Source organism: Leptodactylus fuscus, chromosome 6 (genome assembly GCF_031893055.1).
Source record: "Leptodactylus fuscus isolate aLepFus1 chromosome 6, aLepFus1.hap2, whole genome shotgun sequence".
Lineage (NCBI taxonomy): Eukaryota > Metazoa > Chordata > Amphibia > Anura > Leptodactylidae > Leptodactylus > Leptodactylus fuscus.
Window position 1 is genome coordinate 65369031 of NC_134270.1, and position 21251 is coordinate 65390281.

The following is a 21251-nucleotide window of genomic DNA, read 5'->3' on the forward strand; positions in this document are numbered from 1 at the left end:
CTTCTGCTTATAGGAAGTGGCGGCTGTGATCAGGAGCAGGGATAGGTAAGTAGGGCCGCGGGCCCACAAACCCCAACAAACACTGCTATCATTACACTCTGGCGTCTTTTCAGGTCCCAGAGTATAATGCTGAGAGGAGTTAAAGAGGACCTTTCATCAGATCGGGCACAGGCAGTTCTATATACTGCTGCAAAGCTGACAGTGCACTGAATTCAGCGCACTGTTGGCTTTCCCGATCTATGCCGGTATAAAGTGCTATCGGTCCCGGTACCGTAGCGCTTTAGTGTCAGAAGGGCGTTTCTGACAGTTAGCCAGGGACGCCCTTCTGCCCAGCAGAGCCTATCGCGCTGTACAGTGTGAGCAGGGAGGAACTCCCCCTCCCTCTGCTCACACAGCTCGTCCATAGACGAGTATTATCAGGAGGGGGGGGCATTCCTCCCCGCTCACACAGCACAGCGCGATAGGCTCTGCTGGGCAGAAGGGCGTCCCTGGCTAAGTGTCAGAAACGCCCTTCTGACTGTAAAGCCCTACGGTACCGGGACCAATAGCACTTTACCCGGGGCACAGATCGGGAAAGCTGACAGTGCGCTGAATTCAGCGCACTGTCAGCTTTCCAGCAGTATATAAAACTGCATGTGCCCGATCTGATGAAAGGTCCTCTTTAAGGTAACATAAAAAACAATGTTACTTACCTCTCCTGCACTAGGGCAGGCTTCGGGCTTAGAGCAAATTACCTCACCTGCGCTCCGGCAGGCTTTGAGCCTACTTGATGACGTCCTAGATGTCACGTGGGCCTGGCCTGCGTCATTATGCATCGCAACACAGGCTCATGTGGCGTCTGGGCCATCATTGAACACGGCCAGAATCAGCAGAGAGTGCATTTATGTTTGTATCTTCCCTGGGTCTCCAATAAAATTAAAAAAGCCAAGAGTATAATAATTGTTCATGAGTGGTCCACAAAGGGGCATAATAATGAGTACAGGGGCCACTATGGAGCATAATACTGTGTGCAGGGGCCACTGGGGGGCATAATACTGTGTGCAGGTGTGACTATGGGACATAATACTGTGTGCAGGGGCCACTATGGGGCATAATACTGTGCACAGGGGCCACTATGGAGCATAATACTGTGTGCAGGGGCCACTATGGGGCATAATACTGTGTGCAGGGCCACTATGAGGCATAATACTGTGTTCAGGGGCCACTATGAGGCATAATACTGTGTGCATGGGCCACTATGGGGCATCATAATGTGTGCAGGAATGAGGTTTGTGTGTGTTTGGGGGGGGGTTGGGGCGGAGGGGGTCAGGGGGGGCCCTGTCATATGTTCGGCTTGTAGCCAAACCGTTCCTAGTTACGCCACTACTTCTCTCCCTCCCCCTCCAATATCTATACCTCTGCTTACTAAAAGATCCAACTGAAATAACAGAAGAGAAACAGAAATTATTGGAAGGTTAAAAGCACATTCACCATCTCCGTGCCTTTAGGGAAAGATATGTGCCTATTGGTAGCACTGATATCATACTATCTTCCCAAGATCATATATGACTTACCATATTATTTTCTGAATAGTATAGGAATGTACAATGTATAAATACAGTAGTTTTACATGCCAAGAGTCTATACAGGCTAGGTGACTACTGTTTAGGGAGCTGATATGGTATATTGGTTCTCATCCAGCTTTCCCAGTAAGGGTATGTGCAGATAGCAGAATTTAGGGAGAACATTGTGGTGGTCTTCTGACCCAAAGTACTCTCCACATAAAAGCCCTATGGGGCTTTCTACTGTGGGTCTTACTCTTTATGCATTGATATCTTTATAGGCAATGGGGCTGACCAAGTATGAGGACTCATGCCACGATTTCTGTAGGGATTCACCTATGAACTTTTCTTCATAGCAATGGATCCACTGGCTCTCTGGCCTCATATCTGTCACTTTCCTCCTCACCCGTCTAGGTGATGGATGACATTCTCAAGCTTTTCTCAGAGCTGATTGCTCTTTCAGATAAATCGGTAATAGAAACCATGGGGACGAAGACAAGGTGCTGGTGATGAAATATCAGTGACCTAACAGCTCAATTATTCTCTTGCTTGTTTGGAAGCCATTCCCCTTAAACTTTTAGCACTTGTGTCATGTGATGCCCAGTGTCCCAGCTGATACAAAGTTTTCAATCAACCCCCACCCCTGGGATCCAGAGAAGATAATGCACCCGGCCTTCCTGACGCCTTTATTTTTCCAGCTGTTATAAGCACATAGTGGAGGGGAGATAATAACAATAACTTTTGCCCAATTTGTGAACTTTCCCAGAGACAGAAAATCTCACAGTGGATCCATTTCATCTTCTGTTCTATGACACTGATGGCTTTTTTTTTTTGGTGGTGGTGGTGGGGAGTTTCCCCGTATTTTCTACTATTTCGTTCTTCCCTACTGTTATTTAGGCTAGGCTGCTCACTATTAATTATGGTCAATTTTGATATTTCACGGCTTGATTCTGTAGTTGGTTTCACTCTGCCCTCCTTTGCCCCCGCCAGGAGTATCTCTCCCTGGATATATTGTACCTGTATGTTTTGTTGTCTCCCCCTTTCCCTTTTTGTTCTTTCCTGTATATCCCAGAATCTGCCTCTGCCTGTCCTGCCTCTTTACTAATGGCTTCCTTGGTCTTTACATGAATATTTGGGACCTGTGGTTCCCTGGTCAACAAGTGGTAAGCTACATTATCAATGTGATATTTTCTTTAATTTAACCAATGGCTAAGATTGTGTCTATTAATGTCAAAGGTCTTAACTCTAATGTGAAGCACAAAATGGCACTGACAATGGCACTACAATCTCTTAAGGCCAGTATTTGGCAAGAGACCCATTTTGACAACTCTTGCTCTTTTAACTTTGCTCTTCACTTTAACTCCACAGTGTATTCTGCCAAACAATCTAAACAATGTGCAGTGACGGCCATTCTTATCTCCTAATCATGTCCTTTTCAGGTTGAGTTATCTGCCCTCAATCCACAGGGAAGGTAAGTTATTCTCCAGCGGAGTCTTGAGGGCCAGCCAATTACTCTCTGTAATCCATATGCCCCTAACACTTCCCAACCTGACTTCATTACCAGGGTCCTTAACAAAGTTGCTGCCTTTCCACCAGTTGCTATTTTTGTTGGAGGGTACTTTAATAAGTTCCTTTCAGACTCCATGGACCGTCATTCTCTGACGCCTTGCTGAGCATAGACTGTGGAGGATTAAATATCTTTTATTCCCTCACCAGTCTCATATTAGAATTGACTATTTCTTCAGGAACATTCTGGCTTTGTGCCTCCTTCGAGATAACTCTATTGGTTCTATCATATGGTCTGACTATTCCCAGGACCCAGGGGCGTAACTATCGGGGTAGCAGCGGTAGCGGTTGTCACATTGCGGCAGCCGCTACCGCTGCAGATTTTTATTTTTTTTAATAGTCCATTACCTGCCATAATGGCCCCTGCATACAGTATTATTCCCTATAGTGGCCACTGCACACAGTATGATGCCCCATAATAGCCCCTGCACACAGTATTATTCACCATAGTAACTATGGGGCATAATACTGTATGTAGGGGCCACTATGGGGCATAATACTGTGTGCAGGAATGTGGGCGGGTTGGTCGGGGTCTTTGGGGTGAGATTGGTCGGTCAGTCGGGGTCTTGGGGGGGCCCATGTCAAAAGTTCACCATGGGGCCCCGTCATTCCTGGTTATGCCACTGCCAGGAGCTGTCACCTGCCCAACAAGAGCCTATTCTATAAGGCTCATACCCGGGAGGAACTCTTTGGTCATTTAAAAAAAAAAAAAAATTGAATTAAACAAGTGATTGGTCTTGTCGGTGACAATGCTGTGGGAGGCCCATAAGCCAGTTATGTAGGGCTCAACGTATTGCTCTGGGTACTCGCTTAAAACATGATGCTAAACACATCTTGATGATCTCAGAACTTTGCTGTGTCATGGTGAGCGTTGCATGGCGGCCCATTCGACACACAGCCTCCTATAAACTTTGTTTGAGCTCAGGGCCCAAGCTAGGGATACTCTCCTTTAGAAAGCAAAAAAAACTCCAGGGCTAATAAACTCCATACCTTCCAAGCTAATCAACTGATAGTTCAGGTGGAAAAGGGTGTGGCTTATGCTCTACAATGCACCCATCGAGGCTGTTGACTATGACCCTAAAGTTTGTTCTAAAACTTTGACTCTGATTTGTACTCCCTACCCTCTGATCTCCGCCTCTACCCAGAAGAGAGAACACGCCTACTTCACAAGTTCTTGGGATCTTCCCACCTCCCTACTTTACCGCCTGATAACCATGGTTTCATAAACCAACCCATTACATTGGATGAGCTACATTAAGGATCTCCCTAACGGTAAGTTGGGAGGAATCAATGGCCTTAGCTATCTTTACTATAAGGAGTTTGGCGCAGAATTTGTTCTGCAGCTTGTTTACTTATTTACAGCCCTTATGTCCAATGAACACATTCCCGACTTGCTGTCTCGCTCCTTTCTCACACCCATCCCAAAGTCTGGTCAAGATCGCCTCAACTGTACGAATTATAGACCTATTGTGCTTCTGAATACAGGCCTCAAGCTGTTTAGTAAACCTCTGGTTTCCAGGTTCAACGTATATCTCCCATCCTTGATCCATAAAGATTAAGCTGGTTTTGTCCCTTGTCGTCAAGGGTGGAATAATATCAGAAGAACAATTGATCTTACTGATGTGACATCCCTCTCTGTTTCTGAACTTTTAGTACTCAGCTTGGACGTTAAAAAGGTGTTTGATAGATTGGGGTGGCCGTTCCTATTTATAACCCTGGCCACATGTGGCCTTTGTGGTCCCTTTCTGATGGCAATTAGAGGCCTTTACTTGTTCCTATGTGCAACAATTAAACTCCCCCATGCCTCTTCCCTTTGGAACATGACAGGGATGTTCACTCTCATCCCTCCTTTTCTGCATTGGACTCCAGGCTGCAGCTAACCGCTTACACCCGGAAATTTCGGGGGCTAAGATCTGAAAACACAAATTTAAACTTTCCCCTTTCGCTGATGACATCCTTTTGATTCTTACCAATCTACATGTCTCTCTCCCTAACGTCTATGCTTTCCTGTCTCATTTTCATATTTTTTTCTTTTTCTGCATTGAGATGTTTAACCCCTTCCTGGCGGTGACATTTTTTGATTCACATTTTTTGCAAACCCCATAACTTTTTCATTTTTCAGTTCACAGAGCCTTATGAAGGCTTAATTTTGCAAGACAAATTGTTCTTCGTAATGGTACCATTTATTATTCTGTTATTCTATTATTATTATTATTATTATTATAGCTAGTCCTAAGCCTCTGAAATATTTGGCATCATATTTTCTGTAGCATTTGTGCTTGTTTGAGTGATTTCTCTCTGGTTTCTGGTGTTTTTCGCTCTAAAGATTCCTTTCTCCAATGTGGATGATGCTCTCCTCAAATGGCTTGTCTCTCTGCTATTCGGACAACAAGCTCCTCTGCTGGAAGAGCAACAGAGAATGAGGAGGAGGTATTGGGTTCACCCTATTGTCTCTAAACAGCTCAGGAAGGGTCAATTCCACATCCTCGACATTTACTTGCGCAGCACCTGGACAAATTCCATAGCAACTTCTGCATGCGGACCATCTGCATGAGACCATCCACACATTTGACCATCTGTTGTCAGACTTGTGTCCCTGACTCACTTTCCTGGACACCAACATGCGACAGTGCATCTCTCCAGAGGAAGAGCTTATTGCCACCCTCAGGTAAGAACACTACTGTCTCCTTTTGTTCCTTCTTATCCTGTTATTTCCCTTTGACCCCTGTCGTGGTTAATAAATAGCATAATTGTCATCTTTTGACCTGCGTTACCTTGCTAGTATAATTTTCCCATTTACCCTTCTCACCTTTTTATTTAGCATAAACGTAATTGTCCCCTTTGACCCTTGTAACCCGGCTATATGAGTCTTTTTTTTTTTTTGTCCTGGCATGGAATTTGTTTGCATTGCTGCTTTTCAAGTTCCTGCTGGACTGCTCAACCATTTCATGGATGATCAGCATGAACTATGAAGTCATTTGGCAGCGTCTAAAAGTAGTGATACCACAACCCAAGTAAGAAGACTGGTTTAAGATTACTTCTACAACTTCCCAACAGTGTAGGTGCACTGAATGGGAAACACGTTCATTGCAAGAAGCTGCAATACTCAGAGTCCCTGTATTTTAATTATAAGCAGTTTTTCCCAGTGGTGTTAATGGCCTTGGCTGAAAGCAACTATGACTTTATAATGGTGGATATAGGGATTTGAGGAAGCCCTGCTGATGCTTTCTTTCCAGAATAAGAGAATGACTTCTATCCAGCTTGACCTTATAGTACCAAGACAACTGCCTCAATCATCAGGACCTCCAGCACCCTTTGTCATCATGGTTAACAAAGGATTTGGACTTGCCACTCATATGTTGACATGGTTTAAATCCATGGATGACTTGGAGCATCTGAACTGCCTATATGGAATTTCTAAGCAGTCTACTTCCTATCACCTGTGGGAGGAGACCCTTTGCAGATGAATGCTATCCGTGGCATCAGGCAATTTTGGTATGAACAGTTGTTTACTGGTTTGGGACTGTTGCTGTTACTGATTACTGTTGATTTGTTCCAGGTGTAGTTCACTGTAGGGACTTGCAAGAGAATATGGTCTCTTGACAAAGGTTGCAAGCTTAACCACTTTTGGAACGCACATTGGGTTTATACGTCCGGAAGGTGTTGCCTTGTTCTGCAAGGACGTACTTGTACGTTAAAGTAGATTTCAGCAGCTGTATGAAATCTGCTTGCTGCTGAAATGGGGAGCCGGCTGTAACTTCAACCAGAGCTCCCAGAGAGAAGTCAGGGAAAGTTTATTGCCTTCCCTGCCTTCCCAATTACTGTGTATAAGGCACTCAATGAGAGCTGTATACATTGCTATGGGTGCCGCCATGATATGGCTGACCTCTGACCTGGTCATTACGTGGGCTGTTATGACCTTACGGGGGACACCATGTGAAAAAAACAATAAATAAAATAATTTAAAAAATAAATAAAATAATATTTCAATAACATACCCTTATTGAAGGTTATAGCCTCACCCCCAATGACACCATAAAAAATAAAAATTACCATAACGGAGAGGAAAAACTATTTGAGGCTAAGGCCCCATGGAACATCCCGCAGTCAAAAAGTGCTGCAGGAAAAAACCTGTGGACAACGCATCGCGGTTCTTCCTGCAGCGCTTTAAACAGAAAGTTTGCAGCGTTTTGCCCTGCAGGCTTTCAGTTACAATTATACCTATGGGGAAACCACTGGCGTTTCCATAGATATAATTGACATGCTGTGATTTCCAAAACCGTGCCGGTATTGGAAATCATGGCGTGTCCGCACTGTGGTCTTTACTACAAAGTGGGCATGGGATTCTCGGCTGCCAACATTGTCTGTGCGATTTTGCAGGTCCATCCGAGACACTGTTGACCTCGGAAACCCAAATTCCCAGATAATCTCCAAAATGCTACGACCCGTGCGTCTTGCACCGATTATCAATCCATGTTGAAAGTCACTTCAATCGCGACGTGCTGCCATGTTCACAAAACACCTGTCTGCATCAGACTGCTCGGATATCCTGGTGACACTAGTGCCATAGGCCGCATCGCGTCACACTGTTTGAGCATCATATCCGACACAACCAGAACTGGGACACGCCTTCCCGTGACTTATGGCCAATGAGTGTAACTTCTCTGGACGCTGCTAAGTCCTATTGTTCAGGTGAGCCAAGACCCGGGAGTCTGATGCAACAGGTAGAACATTGCAATCCTTGGGTTGTTTGGCTCTGGAGGTTTTTGACTCTTCTACAAGCATCACAGGATTGTGCAAAGCAGTGCCAGAAAACTGAAGGGTTTCTGAAGGAAAGCCAGGTACATCAAGAAGTGCCTCTGCAGATGCTTTGGCCCTCTTCTAGAGACTGTGCCAAGTTCTGTGTTGAAGAACTACCAACCAGACACTTTTTTATCCATACAGCATGAAATAGACACTGTTTGTATCCAAATCACATCTTCATCCTGACAACATGGTTACATACTTGGCAAAACAAGAGGAATGATGGTATGCTAGGTAGCAGAGGTGAGCGTGCTTCCTAAAATAGCACATAGCACATTGTAACCTGACAACATGGATATGTACTTGACAACAAAACAGGAATGAAGGTATTCTGCAGCAGCCAAAAACTCTGTATTAATATTATAGAGATTAGTATTATTCTCATGCTTTAATGTGCAAAATGATGAATATACCCTAATAACAAGAGAGTGATATAAAATGCAGATGTATCCAGAATGCAGATGTATCAAGCATTGATATGTAAGAGTTTCTGTATTACCTTAGACTTTATTCATATTGTAAAGTACAGAAAACACAGGGTCAAATAAGTTACAACTAGAGATGGGCGAATTGACCTGTAGCAAACTGAGCTTGACTTGAATATTCTGAATTGTTCGATTTTTAATGAAAATGAACAAATGGTGATTCTCTTCGGGTGAACAATTATGGCTCTGATAAAACGGCTGCTGCCATGTGTTTGACCAGGAAATACAGAGCAGATAAAGTCAACGACTTAGACGCTGTCTGTGAGGAAGCGACATCTGACAACCAATAGACAGTGGTAGTGGACCTTATAGTGCTGATGTCATATGCAGAATAATACCTCAGGCACTTGTGATCAGCCATTAGTTGCTTTAATGGAGGACTTACAGTGTTGGCCAAAAGTATTGGCCCCCTGCAATTCTGTCAGATAATACTCAGTTTCTTCCAGAAAATGATTGCAAGCACAAACTCTTTGGTATTAATATCTTCATTTATTTTGCTTGCAATAAAAAAACACAAAAGAGAATGAAAAAAAAGTCAAATCATTGATCATTTTACACAAAACTCCAAAAATGGGCCGGACAAAAGTATTGGCACCCTCAGCCTAATACTTGGTAGCACAACCTTTAGACAAAATAACTGCGAACAACCGCTTCTGGTAACCATCAATGAGTTTCTTACAATGCTCTGCTGGAATTTTAGACCATTCTTCTTTGGCAAACTGCTCCAGGTTCCTGAGTTTTGAAGGGGGCCTTCTCCAAACTGCCATCAAGAGATCTCTCCACAGGTGTTCTATGGGATTCAGGTCTGGACTCATTGCTGACCACTTTAGAAGTCTCCAGTGCTTTCTCTCAAACCATTTTCTAGTGCTTTTTGAAGTGTGTTTTGGGTCATTGTCCTGCTAGAAGACCCATGACCTCTGAGGGAGACCCAGCTTTCTCACACTGGGCCCTACATTATGCTGCAAAATTTGTTGGTAGTCTTTAGACTTCATAATGCTATGCACACGGTCAAGCAGTCCAGCGCCAGAGGGAGCAAAGCAACCCCAAAACATCAGGGAACCTCCGCCATGTTTGACTGTAGGGACCGTGTTCTTTTCTTTGAAGGCCTCTTTTTTTCCTCTGTAAACTCTATGTTGATGCCTTTTCCCAAAAAGCTCTACTTTTGTCTCATCTGACCAGAGAACATTCTTCCAAAACGTTTTTGGCTTTCTCAGGTAAGTTTTGGCAAACTCCAGCCTGGCTTTTTTATATCTCTGGGTAAGAAGTGGGGTTTTCCTGGGTATCCTACCATACAGTCCCTTTTCATTCAGACGCCGACAGACAGTACGGGTTAACACTGTTGTACCCTCGGACTGCAGGGCAGCTTGAACTTGTTTGGATGTTAGTCGAGGTTCTTTATCCACCATCCGCACAATCTTGCGCTGAAATCTCTCGTCAATTTTTCTTTTCCATCCACATCTAGGGAGGTTAGCCACAGTGCCATGGGCTTTAAACTTCTTGATGACACTGCGCATGGTAGACACAGGAACATTCAGGTCTTTGGAGATGGACTTGTAGCCTTGAGATTGCTCATGTTTCCTCATAATTTTGCTTCTCAAGTCCTCAGACAGTTCTTTGGTTTTCTTTCTTTTCTCCATGCTCAATGTGGTACACACAAGGACACAGGACAGAGGTTGAGTCAACTTTAATCCATTTCAACTGGCTGCAAGTGTGATTTAGTTATTACCACCACCTGTTAGGTGCCTCAGGTAAGTAACAGGTGCTGTTAATTACAGAAATTAGAGAAGCATCACATGATTTTTCAAACAGTGCCAATATTTTGTCCACCCCCTTTTTTATGTTTGGTGTGGAATTATAGCCAATTAGTCTTTTTGACAATTCTTTTTGTGGTTTTCCATTGAAGACAAATTAAATGAAGATAATAATACCAAAGAATTTGTGATTGCAATCATTTTCTGGAAGAAAATGAGTATTATCTGACAGAATTGCAGGGGTGACAATACTTTTGGTCAACACTGTAGCATCTGAGAGTGATGTGATCTTGAGTCAGGCTTATGTGTGTTCCTCTTTCTTCTACATGACATGTAGTTTACTGCAGGGCCTTTCTGGACTGTCTACCATGTCTCTTTCACATTTTTCATTGACACAGATCCCTGGTAGTGATGTGGCACCTACTGTGCAATCTATTTATCATATTCAGAACAGTCTTCCTCCTACATCAGTGTTGTTTGCAAGCAGATGAGGAAAATATGATGACTTTTTGTGGTGGTGGAGGTAGTAGTGGCAGGGGGAATGGTACTACTACTACTGGTAGGGGAGGTAGAGGGATATCTGGAGGTAAAAATTCAATGTTTTCTTTCCACTTTTCAGGCAGTTACTTTCTCCATATTAACACAAAATGGGGCAATAAATCAATTACCATTCCATTCGGCAGATGAATTCCACTCCCTCCTCACCCCTGTATAGAGTTTTATGTAGCCGGCAGTAGCAGAACTAAAACAGTGGGGATGTAGATCAATGTTAGACCACCCAAATGGTCCAGGTCTTTTCAAGTCAAAAGGAAATAGTCAATTAACTTTGATAAGGTGAAATAGCTAGCTCCTTATAAACAAAGAAAGTGAGGAGGAAAGGCATTAGGTATAAGAGAAGAACCTGCCACATAGACTATTGAGGTTGGTTTCATCTATTTTTGAGAGTGACCCCCTTGTGCCATTATTATGAGCTTCAATTAACTTTCACTTGGCAGATCAGCAGATTCTTCAGACATGGATCATGCCCGAGGTGGAGATAGAAGACAAATGAAACCAAGCACTTGCCTTCAAATCCATTTTATTTGTTACAGTACATGATATGTCCGTGGGAAAGCACAGCCCCAGGGCGTTTCCCGAGTGCTTGGAAAGAATAAATAATGGGATCTGTTAACTCTTACAGATGTTTTCTGTAATAAGCTCAAGCCCAGTACACTATAAGGTATAATAAACCAATTCAAGGAGGATCATGTTACTGGCAGGACCTTGGAGTGGAGAATCATCAGAAATTAATGTTATGTACAGACTGAATATAAAAAAGCTTATCTGGATAAGAGGATTCTCATGAAGGTGGATAGGACTATGTATGCTAAATCAATGACCTTGAAATACTGTGATATGGTATAGATGGATATATTTTGCATTTGAATTCCTCACCATTTTCAATATCTCACCTTGTTATCAGTAAGTTGTAATATTTTTGTTTAAATAAAGAGGTTAAAAATGTTTCCTGACCTGATGTCTTACATTTAGACTAAAGCTCCACATTGCGGAAAAGCTGCTGTTTTTGATGCAGATTTTCCTATGGTTTTATCAGCCAAAGTCAGGATTTGATTGAACAACAGTAAAATCTTCAACAAAAAAGGTGCTTTTCTGCAAGGATGGCCTTAGCCTAAGGCAGGGGTGGGCAATTAATTTTCCCATGGGGCCGCATAAGAAATTGAAACTATGCTAGAGGGCCACGCCACTGCAAATTTAGCTCCACCCACTTCTACATTGACTCCGCCCATTCCCAATCATCTTTCCAAGTTCCCCCACAAAGTATTATACTCCTATAGTCACCTTTACATTATATGTCCCCACATTATAATGTTCCCTTCCAACTGCCCCACAGTATTAAGTCCCTCTCCTGGTGCCCCAGTATAAACTGGTGGAAACTAGAGGGGACACAAAACTGGAGCAGCTGGAGGGGGACATTAAACAGTGGGGGTAGTTTGAGGGGGGCAATAAATTGACAGCTAGAGTGGGACATGAAACTGGGGGCAACTAGAGGAGGACATTAAAATCGGGAAGCTGGAAGCAGACATTAAACCGTAGGGGTAGCTGGAGGGTGACATTAAACTGGGGGCAACTAGAGGCAGACAGGTCCCCCTACAGCTACCTCCATGGTTTAATGTCCCCCCAGTCTGTGCCCTCTTCATCTACCCCTAGTTTCATGTCCCCCCTCCATTTCTCCCTCAGTTTCATATCCTTCTTTATTTGCCCCATTTCATGTCCCCCCCTCCCTCTGCCATCTCTGCCATAGTATAACATTCCCCTTCCATCTCTGCCCCTAGGTTACTGAGACACACACACAGACAGACACATATAGACACACACATATAGACAGACACATATAGACACACATATAGACACACACATATAGACAGACACATATAGACAGACACATATAGACACACACATATAGACACACACATATAGACTAGAGATGAGCGAACAGTGTTCTATCGAACTCATGTTCGATCGGATATTAGGCTGTTCGGCATGTTCGAATCGAATCGAACACCGCGTGGTAAAGTGCGCCATTACTCGATTCCCCTCCCACCTTCCCTGGCGCCTTTTTTGCTCCAATAACAGCGCAGGGTAGGTGGGACAGGAACTACGACACCGGTGACGTTGAAAAAAGTAGGCAAAACCCATTGGCTGCCGAAAACATGTGACCTCTAATTTAAAAGAACAGCGCCGCCCAGCTTCGCGTCATTCTGAGCTTGCAATTCACCGGGGACGGAGGTTTCCGTCCAGTTAGCTAGGGGTTAGATTCTGGGTAGGCAGGGACAGGCTAGATAGGAAGGAGAAGACAACCACAACAGCTCTTGTAAGTGCTAAATTCCAGGGAGAAGCTTGTCAGTGTAACGTGGCACTGACGGGCTCAATCGCCGCAACCCAGCTTTCCCAGGATCCTGAATGGAATACACTGTCAGTGTATTCCCGTATACCCGATATATACCCCCGATACCCGTTCCAACGGTGTGCCCCCCCACCTTCACCCCAGAAATACCCTGCAAGTCCCCTAGCAATAGGATTGGGGCTATATACACCCACTATTTTTGCTACTGCCATATGGTGCCATTGTCTCACTGGGAATTCAAAGAATATATTGGGCTTACATATAACTTCAATTCCAGGGAGAAGCTTGTCAGTGTAACGTGGCACTGACGGGCTCAATCGCCGCAACCCAGCTTTCCCAGGATCCTGAATGGAACACACTGACAGTGTATTCCCGTATACCCCATATATACACCCCAAATCCCCGTTCCAACGGTGTGCCCCCCCACCTTCACCTCAGAAATACCCTGCAAGTCCCCTAGCAATAGAATTGGGGCTATATACACCCACAATTTTTGCTACTGGTATATAGTGCCATTGTCTGACTGGGAATTCAAAGAATATATTGGGGTGACGTGCACCCACAATTTTTGCTACTGCTATACAGTGCCATTGTCTCACTGGGAATTCAAAGAATATATTGGGGTTATGTGCACCCACAATTTTTACTACTGGTATACAGTGCCATTGTCTGACTGGGAATTCAAAGAATATATGGGGGTTACGTGCACCCACAATTTTTGCTACTGCTATACAGTTCCATTGTCTCACTGGGAATTCAAAGAATATATGGGGGTTATGTGCACCCACAATTTTTAATACTGGTATACAGTGCCATTGTCTGACTGGGAATTCAAAGAATATATGGGGGTTATGTGCACCCACAATTTTTACTACTGGTATATAGTGCCATTGTCTCACTGGGAATTCAAAGAATATATTGGGGTTATGTGCACCCACAATTTTTACTACTGGTATATAGTGCCATTGTCTGACTGGGAATTCAAAGAATATATGGGGGTTACGTGCACCCACAATTTTTGCTACTGCTATACAGTGCCATTGTCTCACTGGGAATTCAAAGAATATATTGGGGTTATGTGCACCCACAATTTTTACTACTGGTATACAGTGCCATTGTCTCACTGGGAATTCAAAGAATATATTGGGGTTATGTGCACCCACAATTTTTACTACTGGTATACAGTGCCATTGTCTGACTGGGAATTCAAAGAATATATGGGGGTTACGTGCACCCACAATTTTTGCTACTGCTATACAGTTCCATTGTCTCACTGGGAATTCAAAGAATATATGGGGGTTATGTGCACCCACAATTTTTACTACTGGTATACAGTGCCATTGTCTGACTGGGAATTCAAAGAATATATTGGGGTTATGTGCACCCACAATTTTTACTACTGGTATACAGTGCCATTGTCTGACTGGGAATTCAAAGAATATATGGGGGTTATGTGCACCCACAATTTTTACTACTGGTATACAGTGCCATTGTCTCACTGGGAATTCAAAGAATATATTGGGGTTATGTGCACCCACAATTTTTACTACTGGTATTTAGTGCCATTGTCTGACTGGGAATTCAAAGAATATATGGGGGTTATGTGCACCCACAATTTTTGCTACTGCTATACAGTGCCATTGTCTCACTGGGAATTCAAAGAATATATTGGGGTTATGTGCACCCACAATTTTTACTACTGGTATACAGTGCCATTGTCTGACTGGGAATTCAAAGAATATATGGGGGTTACGTGCACCACAATTTTTGCTACTGCTATACAGTTCCATTGTCTCACTGGGAATTCAAAGAATATATGGGGGTTATATGCACCCACAATTTTTAATACTGGTATACAGTGCCATTGTCTGACTGGGAATTCAAAGAATATATGGGGGTTATGTGCACCCACAATTTTTACTACTGGTATATAGTGCCATTGTCTGACTGGGAATTCAAAGAATATATGGGGGTTATGTGCACCCACAATTTTTAATACTGGTATACAGTGCCATTGTCTGACTGGGAATTCAAAGAATATATTGGGGTTATGTGCACCCACAATTTTTACTACTGGTATACAGTGCCATTGTCTGACTGGGAATTCAAAGAATATATTGGGGTTATGTGCACCCACAATTTTTAATACTGGTATACAGTGCCATTGTCTCACTGGGAATTCAAAGAATATATTGGGGTTATGTGCACCCACAATTTTTACTACTGGTATACAGTGCCATTGTCTGACTGGGAATTCAAAGAATATATGGGGGTTACGTGCACCCACAATTTTTGCTACTGCTATACAGTTCCATTGTCTCACTGGGAATTCAAAGAATATATGGGGGTTATGTGCACCCACAATTTTTACTACTGGTATACAGTGCCATTGTCTGACTGGGAATTCAAAGAATATATGGGGGTTATGTGCACCCACAATTTTTACTACTGGTATATAGTGCCATTGTCTGACTGGGAATTCAAAGAATATATGGGGGTTATGTGCACCCACAATTTTTAATACTGGTATACAGTGCCATTGTCTGACTGGGAATTCAAAGAATATATTGGGGTTATGTGCACCCACAATTTTTACTACTGGTATACAGTGCCATTGTCTGACTGGGAATTCAAAGAATATATGGGGGTTATGTGCACCCACAATTTTTAATACTGGTATACAGTGCCATTGTCTCACTGGGAATTCAAAGAATATATTGGGGTTATGTGCACCCACAATTTTTACTACTGGTATACAGTGCCATTGTCTGACTGGGAATTCAAAGAATATATTGGGGTTATGTGCACCCACAATTTTTAATACTGGTATACAGTGCCATTGTCTGACTGGGAATTCAAAGAATATATGGGGGTTACGTGCACCCACAATTTTTTCTACTGCTATACAGTTCCATTGTCTCACTGGGAATTCAAAGAATATATGGGGGTTATGTGCACCCACAATTTTTAATACTGGTATACAGTGCCATTGTCTGACTGGGAATTCAAAGAATATATGGGGGTTATGTGCACCCACAATTTTTACTACTGGTATATAGTGCCATTGTCTCACTGGGAATTCAAAGAATATATTGGGGTTATGTGCACCCACAATTTTTACTACTGGTATATAGTGCCATTGTCTGACTGGGAATTCAAAGAATATATGGGGGTTACGTGCACCCACAATTTTTGCTACTGCTATACAGTGCCATTGTCTCACTGGGAATTCAAAGAATATATTGGGGTTATGTGCACCCACAATTTTTACTACTGGTATACAGTGCCATTGTCTGACTGGGAATTCAAAGAATATATGGGGGTTACGTGCACCCACAATTTTTGCTACTGCTATACAGTTCCATTGTCTCACTGGGAATTCAAAGAATATATGGGGGTTATGTGCACCCACAATTTTTAATACTGGTATACAGTGCCATTGTCTGACTGGGAATTCAAAGAATATATGGGGGTTATGTGCACCCACAATTTTTACTACTGGTATATAGTGCCATTGTCTGACTGGGAATTCAAAGAATATATGGGGGTTATGTGCACCCACAATTTTTAATACTGGTATACAGTGCCATTGTCTGACTGGGAATTCAAAGAATATATTGGGGTTATGTGCACCCACAATTTTTACTACTGGTATACAGTGCCATTGTCTGACTGGGAATTCAAAGAATATATGGGGGTTATGTGCACCCACAATTTTTAATACTGGTATACAGTGCCATTGTCTCACTGGGAATTCCACAAATAATTTGGGGATTCATTCACCCTACATCTCAGGCTCTTGCCATATTCACCCAGGTTGTCAGTGCTGCACCAGCTCGTTCCCAGACAGCTCGTCCCGAAAAACACGTTACCTATATAGAGGATTTGGACAATGAAGACAACATGTTCTAAATCTAATGTCTGCACCTTCTCCAGAATTAAAATAAAGGCAGCGTTTAACTTTCAAATAGCACTGCACAAAGGAAGAGCTTATCAGCTTGTCTCATGACATGCTACTGAAAAGTTTCATTTGTGTATCTTAATGTAAATATAGTTGTATAAGCTTTTTGGGTTTTAGGCACTGCCAAGTTATTTATTACCACCCGCTCCCTTATAATGATGATGACGCCAAAGTCACTGGGTGTTCAGAGCTCACAGCTTTGGGTGACATTTGTCTTGCTCTCTGTCGGTACCAGCTGTCTTTTTGGATACCGTAAAGTTATGTTGACTTTATTAACAGCTATAGAAGCTTTAGCCAGGTTGTGACGGTGTGTAACCCTAACAACACTAAGTGGGATACACATTAATAGTCAGTCTATGTACGCTAAACGTATCACTGAAGTAATTTTTTTTCCCTCTCCCCTAATATAAGAAAGGAACAGACATTAGACCTAGACCGGGGTTCGAGGCTTGAAAAAATCCAGTATTATTTGTTCTTCATGATGTGAAATATGTGTTGAAAAGCAACCCAAGATGAAGTCAGCCATGTGTGCCAGTGTGTTACTTGGCATGCCTTTGCTGGCCCCAACTGTAAGGGTCACTCTCCATTTCCTCCATTTTCCACTCCCCTTCACACCATTTGTGGTGAAGCAATGGGATGCACTGAAGTGCACCCTCTAGCCTCGTGTGGGATAGGGACATCAGATGCCACTCCAACCCCCTCGTCTTCCTCCGCCAGCCAACGGTGCGAAGATGAGAGGAGTGTGCTCTGAATGTTTTCTGCCTAGCAGAGGCTAGTTCTCACTTACGAAAATGGCCCCACTTTGACCTGTATATCAGGCACAATGGTGTAGGTTTCAAAGAAACATGGCACCAACAAGTTGGAAAACGTGGGCCATGCGTGGACCGTGTTTGAGTCTGGCAAGCTCCAGATCTGCTACCAGGTTCCAGCCATTATCACAGGCGCAAAAATGCCAGGCCCCAGGTGTAGCAGGGAAAAAAAAATGCCATCTCAGCCAGGATGGCATCCCTGACCTCGGAGGCACTGTGCTGTCTGTCCCCCAAGCTGATCAGTTTCAGCACGGCCTGCTGACATCTCCCCATGCCAGTGTTACAGTGTTTTCCGCTAGTAGCTGGGGTGGAGGTTGCAGCTTCGTAGGGTTTCAGTCTACTCCTGCCATGAATTTTGGCCTGGGAGAGGAGATAGGCCACCCCAGTTTGCACCCGGGGAACAGACTCCACCACATTCACCCTGCCTGTCATTAAAGATAAGCACTGCAGCATCCCTGACCACAGGCGCTTGTCCATGTGTCGGTGGTCAAGTGGACCTTGCAGCAAAGCGCAGAGCTCTGGGCCCGACTGATGTTATGGGACACATGCAGGCGCAAGGCAGAGACAGCACACCAAGAGAAGTAGTAACGGCTAGGCCCAGCATAGGGAGGTGCCCCAGCTGCCATCTGCTGACGGAAGGCCTGGGTCTCCAGAAGCATAAACAAACACCAACATCTCCAGGGCCAGCAGTTTATCGATGAGGCTGTTACAGGCTTGGGCATGGGGGTGGGTTGTATTGTACTTCTGCCTGCAATGAAAAGCTTGGGAAATGTGGAGTGGCTGGGAAGAGGCGCATGATGGTGCAGGCCAAAAGGGTGCATGAGGGTGAACTCCCCAATGTGTCAGAGATAGGTGTGTAGGTGTCCTTGCATCATATACTTGCACCATATTTGGCTTTGGAAGTTAATTTTGTGCCAAAAAGTGGTTAAGACAGCGATCCCTCAGCTACTCCCGTTACACTGTCTATTGAAGTTACCATCTGTGGAAGTGGACCACCATTTCTAAGATCCCAAAGGAAGCAGGCAAGAGATGTGCAGTTCAGAAAAAAAGATGAGAAAATAAGTTTAGGCTGTAGAGCACAGAGGGATCGGAGAGGACAGAGCTGGTGTCGGCCAGGTATTCCCACAACATGCGCCTATACTTGTTCCTCCTGGTGACACTAGGCCCCTGAGTGGCAGTAATTTGTCCAGGGGGGCCATTAACGTGTTCCAGACCTAGGAATAAGTCTTCCAACAGGGTAGAGTTTTGCATGCCTTTGCTTCTACCCACTGTTTTTGCTGCTTAGCTTCCCTCCACATCTACTCTGCTTTCACCCCTAAACATCACCCCAGTTTATGCCTTTGCTTCTACCCAGGTTTTTTGTTGATTTAGCTTCCCTCTACATCTACACTGCTTTAGCCCCTAGACATCACCCCTGTCCATGTGGGGTCGGTGGCCTCGTCATCCACCAACTCCTCTTCCAATTGCGCACTGCCCCCTTACTGCAAACCGCACATGACCACAGCTTGCCTTGATGGCAACTGTGTCTCATGATCCCCACTTAGGTCCAGACAAGTCGGTGGCGGGTCCAAAACCCCAAAATTGGAAGGAAATGGCAGATGCTGCAGTATTTCTAACACCTGTTCCTGGTGCTCGGGCCTGGTCTGTGTTGTACCCTGCACCCTGCTTAACGCATCTGCCATATCCGAAGTTGTGCTGAGCGCATGCTAATGTTTCGTGTCCAGTGCAATGGATGGGATGGGATTTCACATAAGTCTGCCACCCATGGCCACTCATGGTTGAGCAACTGAGGGAGTTGACTTTGACGAACCCGAGGGTTTTGGAGTTGGAACTACATCAAAGGTCTGTGCTGCTCACACACTCTGCTCAACACATGATATGTTTAGTGCCAGCAGTGTGGAGACGTCGCACAACAGCCGTTGTTCCAGCAGGTACAGGCGTTGTAGGAGTGCATAGAGGCTAGCAGCGGCAACTATACACTTTAAAAACTATCCGCACAAGCGCCACACTTTCACCAGTAGCTCAGGAACATTGGGGTGCCTTTTTCAAAAGATTAGCAGCAATGAGTTAAAAACGTGGCCCAGGCATGGAATATGTTGCAGGCTGCCAAGCTACAGAGCCAATCCCAGGTTACGGCCATTATCACACATGACAACATGCCTGGGCCCAGGTGCAGTGGCAAAAACCACATTGCCGTCTCATCGAGGATGGCATGACTCACTTTGTAGGCAGTGTGCTGTCTGGCCCCCAAGCTGATGAGCTTCAGCACGGCCCGCTGACGTCTCCCCACACCAGTGTTGCAGCGTTTCCAGCTCGTAGCTGGGGTCAATTTAACAGCGGAGGAGGGTGGTGTTTCAGCCCTCCTCCCAGGAATGTTGTGTGGGGAGACAAGTCAGGCCACCACATTTTGCGACCCGGTCCACGCCTCAACTACATTCAACCACTGTGCCCAAATTGAAAGGTAGCGTCCCTGTCCGCATGCACTTGTCCATTCGTAACTGGTCACATGGAACTTTAGGGCTAAGCGCTGAATTTAGGGACCGCCTCATGTTTGGGGGAAAGTGCTGGTGTGGACGGCACAGTGCGGTGGCGCAGTAGACACTCTGCCCAAAAAGGGCAGAGTGTCCCCCAGCCGGGATTCCAACATCTCCTGGGCCAGATTTCTTGAGATGAGGCCGTTGAAGCCTTGGGCATGTGGGTGGGTTGCGCTGTACTTTAGCATGAAATGAAAGGCTTGGGAGATGGGGAGTTGCTGGGAAGAGGCGCATGATGGCGCGGGCAAAAGGAGAAATGGCAGGAAAAGGTGAGGATAAGGGTGAACTCCCCAAAGTGTCAGAGGCAGATGTGGAGGTGTCCTGGCTCCTGGTCTGGACTGCAGCGCCAGCCCTGTCAACAGTGGAAGAGGCAGTGGCCGCCAGGCCAAACGACGATTATCCTGCGCTTGCTCTCACCCACTGAGCCCAGGGCTTGCCTTCCAAATGATGGCACCCGCAAGAGGTGGTGAGATTCCTCTCCGCAGATCTCCAAACCATCTTGGACTTGCAAATTGCACTAAATTTGTCATGTAACTGACATGTATATGATGAGTCTATCCATTGTCTGTTCATTTTGGTGAAAGTCAGCCTGTCAGCTGACAGACAGCTGTGCTTGTCAGTGATGATGTCACCGGCTGCTTGTACCCCCAGTTTTTGCTGCTTAGCTTGCCTCCACATCCACACTGCTTTTGCCCCTACACATCACCCCTATCCATGCCTGTGCCTCTAGCCATAAGTCTGCCACCCATGGAAACTCATGGTGCAGAAAGTGAGGGAGCTGACTCTGAGGAACCCTTGGGTTTTGTAGCTGGTACTCCATCAAAGGTCTCTGCTGCTCACACACCCTGCTGAACATACGGTATCTAGGGTTAGAGCGTGTGGTGACCTCGCACAAC